The sequence below is a fragment of the Pipistrellus hanaki genome, assembly GCF_964339955.1.
Source record: "Pipistrellus hanaki genome assembly, chromosome: 12".
In the NCBI taxonomy this organism is placed as follows: Eukaryota; Metazoa; Chordata; class Mammalia; order Chiroptera; family Vespertilionidae; genus Pipistrellus; species Pipistrellus hanaki.
Genome location: NC_140514.1, coordinates 28,794,882 through 28,810,550, shown reverse-complemented (window position 1 = coordinate 28,810,550; position 15,669 = coordinate 28,794,882).

Sequence of the window (15,669 nt, the reverse complement as noted above, 5' to 3'; positions counted from 1 at the left end):
GATAAGAGTCTAAATTTAAACCCATGTACAAATCCAATAGAAATTATCTGAGAAGTGAAATAGCAGAAAACAGGATTTTATCTTATTTTATTGTTTTGACGTTGTGTATGGAATTCATGTAAAATTCTAGCAAAAAGAACTGGAAGAAAACAAATCACTTTCAACTACGTAAGGCAATGGGGTCTTTTATGAAGAAAGTGTACATGTTACATTTATTGAGTACAGATAACTTGAATATGTGAGTGGATATGGAAAACAAGGTATTTAATATTTCCTTTCTGATTTATTGACTTATAAATATGTTAATGACTATGTCTTTAAATTTGAGCTGGTGCATTGCTTAGTATACAGACACAAACACTCGAAAAATATTCTTGACTAGAGGTTGGAAATCTTCAGATTTAATGAGATTTATATTAAGGACACTGGCCAGTTGCTGCAATAATAAATGACACCTTAAATGTAAGATCTACACATACCATCACATTTGTTGATGCGGATTTTAAAGAAGTCTGTTCTTGAAGTTAGCATGCCTGGGGTGAGATGGAGACTGGCTTTGCTTTGGCTGAAAAGGCAATGTCTGTGTCACACTTTTTGTTGTATCCAGGGTTCCTAAAACGGGGGAGGGATTTATTAATACCGTTTATAGAAGATAAGAACTTGAAAAATAAAGATGGGCTGCTTGCTCCCAATTTGTGAAATGTTCCTTGTGTTCTAAAATAATGTAGAGTATCTTTAGACCTTGAATCAAGAACATTTTGTATATTAAAACTCTCTTTTACTATATCATTCACCGAGAAGACTGACTACATTGACACCAAGTTGACATTCATTTAGCTCTCAGAAGAGCAGGCTTCACTCTAAAGACTTGTGAACATTGTTATTCTGCCCACCCCTATTGTTTTGAATGAATTAAAATTCAAGATCAAAATACTGTTATTAGTTGAGAAGGGCTGCCAGCTCTTTAAGAAGAAGAGCCTATATTTCATTATAAAGTCAGAATTCATTTTTTGGAGTAAAAAAAAAACGGCAGATAAACATTTATTCCTAATTTGGTCTGATTTCACTGTTTTCGAGAGGAAGGTTAGAATGGAAGTTATGGGATTAAAAATATATTTAATCTACATTGTAAAGGAGTTTGGAACCACACCACAAGCATCATAATTAACTTTAATAATTATAAATGTAAATGCAGACAAGCCACAAGGTTTTAATGGTGTGCCACATGCTTCTGCTAATTATTTTAGAGTTTGGACACATTCAGTGCCAGCTAATTATAAACCCTGCTATGGAAATCATCTGTTTATATTAGACTTATTGATCTCTAGTGTTTAAGCAATATGAAAAGGGAAATCTACAATGCTGGACCATCTGCTTTGTATTTCTAATTGCTGTTAAGGATCAAATATATAAATAGTCAGCTTTTTATATATTGGGCTTCAAACTCTTTCAAGAAACATATGTGCAAGCCCAAGTGAATTTTTAAAAAGCCTATTTGGAATGTTACTTCCTTGGCTCCTCTCAAGCAGTCTCCACCCCTTACCCACATAATACCATCCTCTGACCTTTTTTGCAAGATCTCTCAAACTGCTCAAGGTTGCTGATACTTTAGATCTTTACCCTTTGTTTATTTTATTATTTTTAGAAATTAATTTAAATATTTTATTTTTTCCATCACCATTTACCTTCTATGCCCTCTTCCACCTCTACCCCTGACTCCCATTATCACCACACTTTTCCCTGCCTATGAGTTTTCTCTCTCTTCCCCACCTCACTCCCTATGACCATGGATATTTATTGCCATTTCACACTATGGGAAGATGGCAGAGAAATAGATATCCAGGCGAACAGTTCCCTTCTGTGGGAGATATTTAACTTTATGGCATGTGGGGCAGATGCCTGGTTAGAAGGATCAGAGTAGCATTACCTCTCATCACTAACAGGCCTAGCGGGCAAGTCTTCTCTTAGATGGGTGTTGTGACTCCACATTATGGTTGGGTTTAAATGAAGAAAAAATTTCACTTCTTGGATTGAAACTATTTGCTTCATTCATTAATTGCTTAGATGATTATTGCTTTACAGTATTTAAATAACTGTCTAAAACAGTTTACACACTGGAAAATATTTCTTTAAAAAATCTTTATTAATCTTTTTTAGACATTTATTATTAAATCATAGAATTGTTGGCTTAACCTAGTTATTCCTACTCCTCCTATTATTTCTATTTGTTACTCCTATTAAAGAAGGAGTTTCTTTTCCTAGTGTCCTGCCACTCACATAGTTCACCAACAGGGATAATTAGAGGCTAGTAATGAATATGTATCTATGCTATATGATAGTTCCCCTAGGTTTAGGGCCATGGTCAGCAAACTGCGGTTCACGAGCTACACACAGCTCTTTGGCCCCTTGAGTGTGGCTCTTCCACAAAATACCACAGCCTGGGAGAGTCTATTTTGAAGAAGTGGCGTTAGAAGAAGTTACGTTTAAAAAATTTGGCTCTCAACAGAAATTTCAATCGTTGCACTGTTGATAGTTGGCTCTGTTGACTAATGAGTTTGCCGACTACTGGTTTAGGGCCCTTCATTTTATTTTTAAGAAATATAAATTTAGAATTTAGTTTGTCATCCTATATAATAAAAGGCTAATATGCAACTTGTCCCTATGAGCAGGAGTTCGACCAACCGGGAGTTAGATGTGCACTGACCACCAGGGGCAGCGTGGAACATGGTAGGCATTGGTGATCCAGTGCTGCAGCAGAGGCAGTGGCCCCGAGGGGCCCGACGAGAGGGGGGCTGTGGTGGGATAGTGGAGCAGATGAGCAGGAGACACCAGGCCCAGGAGGGTGTGAAGGGAGGCTCCGGCTAGCAGCTGGCTGCCACTAGGGACCATACCCAGGCACGAATTTTGTGCACTGGGCCTCTAGTTTCATACAACCATTAGATGATAAAAACACAAAATAAAGTTTTTAGCTTTTAAAGTACCTTTTTAGGTTTTAGTGATATGAAAGTTATGAGTTTTGTACTAAGAGATCAACAGAAGAAGAGTCATCAGTCTGCCATTCTCTCATACTTATACACTTAAATACCAACACAGAAGGCTCAGAGGAGACTGAAGTTTAATGACCATGTCCTGATAGTTGACAGGAAAGGGTACAGAGAAGTCACCCTAGTTATAAGAATCCAAAAAAAAAAAAACAAAAAAAAAAACAAAACAAGTGCCTTTCCTGGTATTTGGGAAGAAGCACCAGTATGTCTCATCATGCTCTAAATACCGTATTTTCTGGCGTATAAGACGACCCACCTAATTTTACAGTTAAAACATAGGTTTAGGCCTATATTCGCTGTATAAGACTACCCTCCACTTCCGAGGCAACACCAGTTCTTTTTTTAATAGACCGCCTCTATGACTCTGGCCAATCTGAGCAGGTTTTTTTTCGTTTCAAAAGTTGTCTTATACGCCGGAAAATACGGTAAAAGATTTCATTTAATCTAAAAATATCTCCTACCACTGGTAATGTGCCATCATATGTTTGGGTAAACATTTATATGGAATATACATATGTGTATATATTTATATAGATCCCAAGGTTTGTTAAAACAACCAGTTATGTTAGAGCAGCCGTGGCTTTTCAGTGGAGAATTCTCTAGCAGAAACCTGCTCCCTGGAAAAAGGCTGCACCCTTTCTGCTTTTTTCTCAAGTTTCAAATGGAAATCCTGTTACCTACCACTAAGGCCTTGTACTGTGGACTGCCAGCACCTCTGAGTTTTAATCTCTGCACATGTATTGTATGATTGTAGGACAGGCCTTCTGCATAATCCAAGTTCATTCTAATTAGAGCTACAGGTTTCCTTCAGCTCTGCAGTGAAAAGGGAATACTTCAAGTGAGAAACAAATGAGGACCTTTCTTAAAAGGTGCTTTAAACAGCTCATGTTCCTTAACTCCTCAAAGTTACAAATCAAGAGAGCACAATTGGCAGCTCCATTATCAAAGCCCTTCTGATAATGCTGCTATTTAAATGGAATAATATTGTTTAATGGGCTTTTTAAAAGCAGCCATCCTTTGGATCTGACACTCCAGTGTGATTATCTTTCAGGCCAGTGATAATTATAATGTTGGTTTCTATCTGGAGTTCAAGGGATTCGTGCATGTGACTATGGAGAGAGAGTGAGCATCTTCTATTTGTTGAGTGGTCACTAATTTGACATCTGTGACTCCTGCACTTCCATGTTTGGTTCATATAGACTACATGACATATCTCTCCCTAGGTTTTTATTGCTACCACCAACTTGTGGCAGTTTTCTCAGATTTGGTTTCATGCTAATACTTTCATGGAAGCTAAAAATATTGTTACCCAAATTGTATTTTCTATAGATTGAGATAATTTAATTTCAACTATTTTAGCATTAAACTCATACATTTTCTGATTCCTCTCAATCTGTCCCGAAGAAACTAGCATTCTTATTACTAGTTGCTAAAAACAAACAAACAAACAAACAAACAAAAATACACACACACACAACAACAACAACAACAACAACAAAACACACAAAAACAAAACAAGGATCAAAGAGAGTCTGATACATAGTAGGGCTTCAAAATTTTTTAAGGTATTGTTGAATGGATGCTTTTAATAAATTTTTAAATTCTTGTCAGAGTTCTTATTTAAATCAGTTATTAAAAAGTGGAGAACTATTAGGTTGAGCCATATGAAATTGCATTTTTGTGAGGAAAAACAGTTTGGCTGTCAGCTATATCATATGGTTCAACCTAATACTTTTCTATGCAATAGCATCCTCATTTCTGCATTTTCTTAGTAAATAAAAATGTTTTTGTTTTGTGGTTTGTTTTTTTTATAAATGGAATTAAGCAATTCTTTTGATCTTAACTATAGTAAGATTAGCAATTGAGCAATCAAAAAATGGTGGGATAAATTTTTTTAGGAAAAAAATATGACTTTTATTAACTAGAGGTTCAGTGCACAAAATTCATGCACTGGGGTGGGGGGTGTCCCTCAGCCCAGTCTGTACCCTCTCCAACCTGGGACCCTTAGAGGATGTCTGACTGAGTGCTGGCTCTTACTGCTTGCCTGTCTGATTCTCCCTAACCACTTCTGCCTGCCAGCCTGATCACCCCCTAAATGCTCCTCTCCCAGCCTGATTAACATCTAACTGCTCCCCTGCCAGCTTGATCATCCCAAACTGTTTCTCCTTGCCTGATCACCCCTAATTGCCCAACCCTGCTGGCCTGATCTTGCCCCCAACTGCATTTCTCTGCAGGCTTGATCTCATATCCAACTGCCCTCCTCTGCCAGCCAATTTGGTTCTGATTGGTCAGTTTCTATGCCAGTCAGTGTCAAAAGCTCAGCCTCCTAGGCAACCATTGGCTCCTCACACTTCATCTGGATTTGGTTCTGATTGGTCGGTTTCTAGGCAAGTCAGAGTCTCTGAGCCTATCAGTGGAGCCTGATCAGAAAGATGGAGGCCTGGAGAGGAATGAAGGCAAGGCTGCTGGCCAGGCCAAGAGAGAAAGAGAGAGGCAAGTGCTGATCAACAGCTGCCACAGAGGCTACGGATCAGACCCTGCTTCTCTCTTCAGGCCTCTCTCCGGACCTGATTTGAAGCCCCCTCAGCAGTCAGTGTTGGGTCCTCACGGCAGCCCAGCACTGAATGCAGGGCTGACTTCTGGTTAGTCGAGCTTCTGATTGTTGCGGATCCAGGGTTTTTATATATTAGGGTTGTGTCTATCAGCTATAAAGTGGAAAATTTGACATGTGCTCACACAGCGTAACAAAGTTCCTATTTGACAATTTTGATCTAAATACTTTACAGACTCTTTCTAAATACTGTCTATGTAGATTTGATATCAAAGTCAATTTTCTTTTGTTACAGGTCACATGGTATTTCCTTTCACTAGGAAAACCAATTTCAGGGTTTTGGCAGGGTGGGTATTTATTATAAGTCTGTCAACTTATATCTTATAAGATTACTTACCTGCTCATCCTTTGGATTGTTAACAGTCTTCTTTTTGAGATTATGGCAGGAACCAGAGGCCCAATGCATAAAATTCATGCTAGGGCCTTGGCCCCAACCCCCGCCTGCTGCCGTCACCACAGTCAGGGGCCTTTGCTGCTTTAGCCTGGGCCCCCATCTGCTGTGGCTTTGTCCAGAAGGAAGGATGCCTGGAAGGATGTCTGATCTAATTAGCATATTGTGTGTTATTATTATAGATTACCACATTGATGGTGAAATCTATAACCTTTAATAGATATCAGACATATAGAAGAGAGAAATACACTATGAAAGTGATCTGCGTTAATGGTTTAATCATGTGTCATGCTCTCAAATTTCATAGCTATCAAGGGATGTACCCATTCATAAAAGGTATTTTCAAAGCATGTCTTAAATTGTATTACATATCTCTGTCCTACCCTACCTTTTAGATGGGTTGGTCATGCTTAGGAATTCTTGGCTTTTTATCATATACCTCTCCATGAACTCACACTTTGAAATGAGTGTGACTATTGCTTCCCACACATTCTAGATCTTAGATAAGAATCATCTGCATATTATCACCTAAAAGTGGTTAAATATTATCAAAATTTTAAATTTATTTTATGCTAATTTCATGTTTTTATTTGTAAATTACACATACTGATTGTCTTTCAGTCTATTTTGGTTTCACTTCTGGGAATCTATTCAGAGAAATCCGAAACACTGATCTGAAAGAATTTATGCACCCCTTTGTTTATTGCAGCATTATTTACAATAGCCAAGATTTGGAAGCAGCTCAAGTGCCCACCAGTAATAAAAAAGTGAATAAAAAAGTTGTGATACATTTGCACAGTGGAATACTACTCAGCCATAAATAAGGAAATCTTGCCTTTTGCAATAGCATGGATGGACCTGAAAAATATTATGCTAAGTGAAGTAAGCCAGTCAGAGAAAAATAAATACCATGTGATTTCACTTATATGTGGAATCTAATGAGCAAAATAAACAATCAAAATAGAAACAGACTCAAAGATTCAGGAAAAAGAATGACAGTTGTTAGAGGGGAGGAGGTTGGGGTGCTTGGTGAAAAAGTGAAGGGATTAAGCAAACAATCACCCCAAATAAATTCATAGATGCAAACAACAGTATGATGATTACCAGAGGGAAAGGGCTGTGAGGGCAGGAAGAGTAAGGCAAAGGGGTGATAAATGTCGGAAGGAGACTTGAATTTGGGATGTGAACATTCAGTTTACCACTGATGTATTTTAGAATTGTACACCTGAAACTTCTATAATTTTGTTAACCAATGTCATCCCAAAACATTCAATAAAAAAATATAGATAGTGAAATAATTTACACTCTTAACCGATTAGCTTAATAATGCTTCTAACTTCAGTTTTGGGAGTGAAAACCATTAGGGGAGAAATGGAAACTTAGTAAATTTCCTTCAATGAGGACAGACTCTCCTTAGTGTGAGAATCCAACCAGCCCCTCGTGAGGTGGTGATGTCCTCTAAGTACACAAAACATAGGATGAGATAATTGAATTTGGCCTCTGGGGTGCCAAGAATACCACAACCTGGGTGCATGGCTTCCTCAGAGAATCGGGACAAAATTGCAGTCACATAATTCATAGAATCCTTGTTTTTCAAATCCCCTCGAAGCGTTTACACTAGAATTCAAGAAACAGTACCCTTCAGGTGATAAAAGCACACAACCCTCCTTTCTTTATATTTTTAAGTGGGTACCATAAAGGGAAGGCTTTGCCATTTCACATTATTTCTTTTATATTACAACAAGAGGTCCAATGCACAAAATTCATGCAAGGGATTCAGCCCAGACAGGCTTGGAGGCTTGTCTCAGCCCTCACAGCCACAGCTTCATCTGGAAGGTCATTCAGCTGTCTGGCCTAGTTAGCATATTATGCTTTTATTATTATAGGTGTAAGCTCCCCAACTAAATTTTGAGTTTCTGGCAAACAGTGTGAAATGGCCAAAATATTACCTTCCCTCCCCCCCATACAGGTTACAAGGAGCTTGGACTGAAACCCCAACTGTAGTGGGGCTTCTGAGGAGCTATAATTAGGGTTCATGTGATGATATCAATCAATGTCTATCAACATTTGTTTCAATGCAGATGTTTTTTAGAGGAAAATAAATAAAACCATGTTAGAGTTGTAAAGTGAATGCTAGAAACTAAACTTTCATCATCTTTGATGGCATGACCGAAAGGGTTAAATTTCCCTATGTAGATCACCGAAGTTTTGTTATATAAGATGACCTTAGGAACTGTCATCTCCCTTGAATTTATACAAAGAATTCAAAGTAAAGGTTCTCTAGGTTACACTTCTTTTTTCAACCCTTTGTCCTGTCAGCTCAGTCCTTGATATCTTCATCTGCCGACATGCCCAGATGTGCTGTGAATGTTGATTTGCGCTGGCCCCTCAACCCCTCCCTGCTGGTGTCATTAAAACCAGGGAGGCAGCGGCTCCCCTGGCATCTTTGGCACGGCTTGGCTTTACACTGCGGACTAAATTATTGATGAAGAGCACTTCTGTCGCAGTGTGTTTTACCCACCTTTAAATGAAACAGTGCGGATTGAGCTGTCACTGCCTCCTCACTCCCTGCAACTTCTACATGACATTTATGATGTGGTTCAGATTGCACCGAAGCAATTAATTTCCAGTGGAGTCTGCACTCAGAATGAAGATCCCTGACAATTACCGAGGGCTGGTTTCTCAATGAGCACATGACACACTCATCAATACTGTACACAAAAGGAAAACATCAAAATATATGTAAAAGGGTCTCTGGGATTTGTGATCCTTCCCTCCTCCTCAAATCGAGTTCTGGTTTCCAGGACTTTTTTCCATATTGTACATTTGGTTCTCCTCTGTATATTTCTGAAAAATCGATTGGACAGACCTTCCCAGCACATATTTTACAGATGCCTGCTAATTTTTTTTTAAATAAAATTTTGTTGGCTACAAATTACATTTATTTTAGATGAGGTTTTTGTCTGCTTGTTTTTGTCAGTAAAATATCCTTTCATATTTGCATTTAGTTCCTCAAGTGATTCTGACCTTGACATATTTTTTCAGTACATCCAATGAATGAAATACACAGCATAGGCATGCATATATGTGCATATGCATATGTATATGTGTACTTAAATATATATATGCAGCTGTGTATATGTTGTGTGTATGCATTTCTATATATGCATATTTTTAAAAGGATACAATAAATGTTTCCAACTATGTGAAACATTTAATATTAGAGCAATTATAAAATATTGTTTTCCCTGTTTCTTTTTAAAAATTATAAAAAACATATTTCAGATTAACTTGGGGGAAAAAGTCATCATTATATAATATTTTAAAAGAGATGCTGTTTTGGTATTCTTGAGAATATTGGATAACATTAATTAGGATATGCATACCATTTAAAAATTTTAAAAGGATTTTAATGAATAGATGTAAAATATTTGTAATTAGCCTACCTATTCTTTTGCAGGCTTGAATATAAATTGTCTTAAATAAATATATCCCCTGGCTTCCTGTTTGCAATATTAACTTATGTAGATATTTATTTTTCCTCATAGGTAGTTTTTTTTTTTTTCCAACCTGACTCATACTCAGCTAGAATATATTGTGAATTAATGAGTTTTTAATTTTCCATTTAGTTTTCATTTAAATGCCAGTGCTTCAGAGCCAGTGGTTAAAATGTAAGAGGCACAGTGAAGTCATTCCTTTCTGAGGTACTTCTCCTATGGAGCTGCATCAGTCTTTCTTACAAAAGAATCATTTTAGCAAGGCATTAAGAAATGGAGATGCCCTGGCAGGCATGACTCAGGGGTTGAGCATCCACCTCTGAGCCAGGATGTGATGGTTCGATTCTCCATCAGAGCATATGCCTGTGTTGCAGGCTCAGTCCTCAGTAGGGGGCATGCAGGAGGATGCCCCCTTCCTCTCTGAAATCAATGAAAATATATTTTAAAAATTAAGTGGGGACTTTAGGTGGTAAACTTCAGACAGGATCTAGAAAACAGCTTGTGTGCTAGAAGATCACAGTTTGACAGTATGCCTAATGTGTCAATCAGGTAATTGAGTAGTCTGTATGACTCTAAGAAACATTACCACAAACTTAATGAAAATCCAACTGTGAGTCAAAGGCATTTTATATGTCACTAGAGGCCTAGTGCATGAAATTTGTGCACAGTCCCTGGGGGCGGGGGGCAGTCCCGCCTGCACTCTCTCCAATCCAGGTGCCTAGGAATGCAGGGGTGGCAGGGATGGCTTGTCCCTCTCCTGGGCCACTGCCTGGCTGGTCTCAATTCCTCTCTCCCCAGTGTTCGGTGTCCGAGCAGTCATAGTGTGATGGTATGAAGGTATGATGACCATTTGCATATTAGCTCTTTATTATATAGGATTTTTCACCCTCATGTGTCCTTGTCTTTAGTACATACACACTTCCAACATTTGTCCAGTGAGGTGAGTGGAAGGATGGGAGAATACGTACTGTATTTGTCAAACTCAAATCTGATGTTTTACAGTTCTGTTGAAATAAAAATAAACAGAAGATGAAGTATCTCTTCTTAGAATTCATAATTTGATCTTTGTTTATATTACTTTTAATTGCTGAAATTAATTTTACTTATACAAAAAAATTGGTCAAGCTAGTTCAATCACTAGTTTTATCTTTGTCTTTTTAGTTTGAATCTGGGGTCCATTATTTAACTTTCTTTTATATGTTACAGACAGTGGTAACCATTTGCCTAATAACAGTAGGTAAATAAAATTGATCTGTTGACACTTGTAAAACTGCACAGTTTATGCTTCAATGTGTTAGAAGTTTGCTTTGTGTGTGTGTGTGTGTGTGTGTGTGTGTGTGTGTAGAGAGAAAAATGAAAGCAAAAATTAGTAAGCTTAGATTATGTGATTAGTTACATAAATAGTTTGCACTAAGATCCTGTTATTTAATACTCAGCTAATTTAAAAAATTCATTTCCTTTTACTCTCCATTTCCAATAAATCATGGACCCATAAAGTCTTTCCTTTTTCTTTTCAATTTAGTAATTCCTTCTATCCATGTTCTATCTCTTTGACTCAATTATCCTGGGTCCCTGAATCAGATAATTGAGGTTTTCTAAAATATGTTTCCGAGGTCTTCTAAAATTTATTTGTCAAAGACTTTGGGACTCCCCACAAATTATCTTTAACTGTTGTAATACTTATTGGCTCATAAGCATTAAGTTGTGATTGGATTGAAGTTGTTAATATGAAGATTAAGTACATAATTACTTGTTACAGATTAAATATCTGGCTATATATTTATTTATTTTTAATTTATCTTGTTAAAAGTATGTTGAAAGTATCACAGATGTCCCTTCCCCCCCCCCCCAAATTGAACCCCTCCTCCTGCTCCCGTGACCTCTCCAGGCCTTCACTGCACTATGGCTATATATTTTAAGGAACGTAATATCATCTAGAAAACCATTATCTGCTCTTAGACAAAACAGTATGAAATAATGGAAAGAGATGAAATCTGAGTTTAAAAACCCGAAATCTAAGTCCACATCAAAGATGTTCAACTTATTTGGTTCATAATCTCAAGCAAATCAGTTAGTCTCTGAAATTATTTAACCATTTGTAAAATGGGGATAATTTTACCTGACATCAATTCTCATTCTACAAATATTTAAAAAATCAATATATTTACTATTTAAAGCTATAATTGCATGACATGTAGAGTGCAAATCTCTTTGTAGCATGCATCATGGCTATTGCCATGTTTTTGTTTGCCTAACATGTGAAGCTCCAACCTAAATTAGTTGAATTATTCCTTCTTGCAAGTTTTGTCAGGTAGAATCACAGTTCACACTAAAGATACTATATGGCCCAGTGTCTCCCCATTCTCAGTGAGTGAAGGTGTGGATACATGTGGGATGCTCCAGCCTGGTATTTTGATTCTGGGTGATGATATAGAGATGTTGGGCCTATTGGGGGTCTGCCAATGATACTGGAATTGAATGCTATCCTAGTGGTGTGATGTGATTGTGTTTTCTGCAACTTACCCATCCATTTCCTATGATTTCTACATACTTTACTAGAAAATTTTCCAGTTTTCCCATGAATTTCATGAACCTCTCCTATATCTGATAAATTGATTTTCTGTTTATATTAGCCAAGGCTGATTTCTGTTACTTACAACCAAGAAACTTGACTAGCTCAACATGGACCAAACAATTGAGAAAAAGAAATACTAAAAACATATGAAACATGGGAAATAAGAGCTACTTTTTGAGTGGACATTATAGTTCAATGAAATGTGGAAATATTAGAAGTCATAATCCTGAATTCGTTTTTTTTATGATCACATTTTTAGAAAATGTGAATGGCACCCATAGTTAGGAAGTCCCTTTTCACTGATTTTTTTTTCCAGATTAAAAGATATGGTTCTGATTAGTCAAACAAATCCAAAGGCACCAAACCTATTTGTTTTGTAAGCATTAGTTAAAAAAAAAAGTAATAAACATTTCTTTTCAATTTTACTGGTAGTGGGGTAAATGTTCATAATATAGTTCTTTGTTTTTCTATGAGAAAGAGAAACCTGAATATTAAACCTTGTTTTAATTATGGATATTTCTGGTCAGAAAGGAGGCAAGAGTTTCCTTTGTCAGCCTGGCTTATTTTTCACTTTTGCTGGCTTTCCACAGGACAGCCAGGAGAGATTGCTGTAGAGCTAATTGGGGTCTGACAGATTGGACCAAATAACCTGAAGAATTCAGAGAATTGTTATTTGCTCTTAGAAAACACAGCCCACATCTATAAACATATACTAGTATACCAACAAATACATAAGGACATTTTCTTGCTTCTTTGAGCCAAATTAGTCTACTTAAATAAATTAGAATTAAACTCCCAGACTATATACCTCGGTTACCTTGATGTGTTGGTAGATAAAAGACGTATGTGTGAAATATTACTTGTGAAGGATGTGCTGCGCTTTCCTAGACCTATTTTGTCTCCAAGTATGCAATGACATGGGTCATGTGTCATGTATGTATAGCCAAAGTATAGAAGATTTATGACTTAGTGAATATGTAGATATAGTAGCGTTCTTGACCAGCCTGGCAAGCTGTCCTTGAGTATGCTTGTTTCACTCCTTAAAAAAATACTTGAAAGAGAGAAAGAGACAAACAATTATATACATGCTGTCTCTGAACAATAGGGTGGCATTATCTGAATTCACAAACATAATGACTGTTCATCTTATTCTGTTGGGAGTGTAAGGTGGAAATTTCCATATTTTGCTTTTGAGGCACCTTCAAAGCCATTTACCTCTATTATTCATGTACCATTGGATTAAGAGACATACGTCTTAAATATCAGTAAAAGCCTATGTAATGAATTTGCTGATTTAAGGAAAAGAAGAATATATAGTTAAAAAGAAATATCTTAGGGTCCCATCCGGGATGAGTCTTTGTACATCAAAGTGCAGAATAATAGGGCAGAGCATCTATCTATATGCTGCATCCTTTACTAGGGAGATGATAATGTCTCTCACACTGACTGGCTAAGTGGCGCTTATTATAATTTCAAGATCCTTTGTGACTTTAAGCTGTTCTCAGACCTCCCTGATTAGGAATAAGGGAAACTTCTCATAAAGGCACTTGGTCCTGAAGAGTTAATAGTTGATGGCTAGAGGAATAATTGGTTGAGGAATAAACTCAACAAAATGTTCTGGCAAAGTGTCCTTTTTTTTTTTTTCTTATATAGAATCTGACCACACTTTGCCATCAGAACTTAATATGAAACAGTTTTATTTCCTAGGACTAGCATTCTGCTAGTTGTGGTATCTGTAGTATGATAGCCACTAGTGATATTTCCCCCTCTCTTGCTTCTCATGATCTTTTGATAGAGCTCACCTTCCAAATAGTTCTGGTGATTTACCCTTTGTGGATTTTTAAAACCCTGTAGTTTATTCCTCCCACTTAGCCATTATCTAATTTCTGGGTTCAGAGAGAGAATTTTCTGAAGTATGCATGGACTTTCAAACTGCTCTGTGCCACCTTTAAATAGCTATTCTTGGACACTGTCTATTTTCCAAACTCGAGGAATTCGTGGCAACATAGGCAACAGAACTGAAAACTTTTGGAGCCATTTTGGCTTTCCCTCATCACTGTTAGGTTCAGTCATTTGCTTTATCTTTTTTTGTTTGTTTGTTTGTTTGTTTGTTTTTTACCTTCCAGTGTCTCGCACATCCTACCTATGTTTTCAATTCAGACATTGTTTCCATTTTTGTTCCCATTACTTGTCTAGAACACTGCAAGATGCTCCTAATTAAATGTCACATATCTTTTTCTACTGACTCCAAAGCATGTTACCACTATGTTGAGCTTCTTCAGGCATGCATATGCATGTTGACTCATTGATTAAAGTACCATTTATTATAGCCACAGATGTTCCAGGCTTATCTACGATTCTTTCTCTCATGCCCCACCCTTAAGCATAATTGCAATAGTTGATTTTCTCTGAACATTGTCTATAATTTCCCACTCCCATGTCTTTTTCCATGTTATTGCCCCACACTAGAGTATTCTTTCTCTTCATTGTCCCTCTTAAAAGTACACAGCTGCCAATCCCATATAAATTGTAACCTCTTCCTTAAGACTTCCTGATGACCATATCTGGAGACCACCCTTACCTCCTTCTTGGAATCCCCATAGATTTGTTACTAACAGTCCTATGCCATCTACTTTCAGAGAAAGTTGTGTGCTTTTCACCCTCCTTTCTCTACTGTGAGTCCCTCAAAGATAAGAACTCTTTTTTCTTGCATTTGTCTCTCCTACATTTTCTAACTTGATGCATGTCATATTATAGAAACTTAGATATTCGTTAAATAGAATTCTTGATGATCTAGGGAAAAAAAGAATAATCTTTTTAAGTCACTTGACCTAACATTAACATAAAACTCTATATCGCTTTGTTATTTTATTAGAATATATTTTCCCTGAGGTCCCGTTAGGCAAAAGTATATGAAAAGAAACAAGAATATTAGACAAAAGAGACTATTGAGGATTCAATTTATTTTACTTTGCATATACCTAACTATACCTTTAGATTATCAGCATTTGTGACCCATTACCAGACTATGTAGTTTTGATCATTTGATCTTATTATGGGGCTGTATAAATTAAAAATGATTTCTCATTTATCACACACATTTTCCTCATGTTTTGGAGCAAGAGTTGTTCTTGTGTCTTTCCAGGATTAATGCCACCATCTGTGCCGTTTTTTAAACCTCAGACTTTGCACCATAAAAATCTTTCTTTCTTTACAAGTCTTTAAATTCTTCCCCTTTCCACTAACTACTTCCTTTCAATGAAAAAAAAAATGTGCTTAAGTCTTCACTTACTTGAAACCATAGTTTCCCCTAGCTACTGTCATACTTTCTTTTCTCAGGCACAGCCAAACTTTCTGAAAACACTGTTTCTCCTGGCTTCCTCCATTACTATTCTCTGCATTTGTTTACTGTGGTTGGTTCTACATTACCTCCTAACTGCTACTGCTTTGGGAAAAATCTCTCACTTTTATATATAAGCATATATTTTCAGTTTCACCTGAAGTGCTTTGTATTAATTTGAGAAAATCAATCACATTTTTTTCTTGAAACA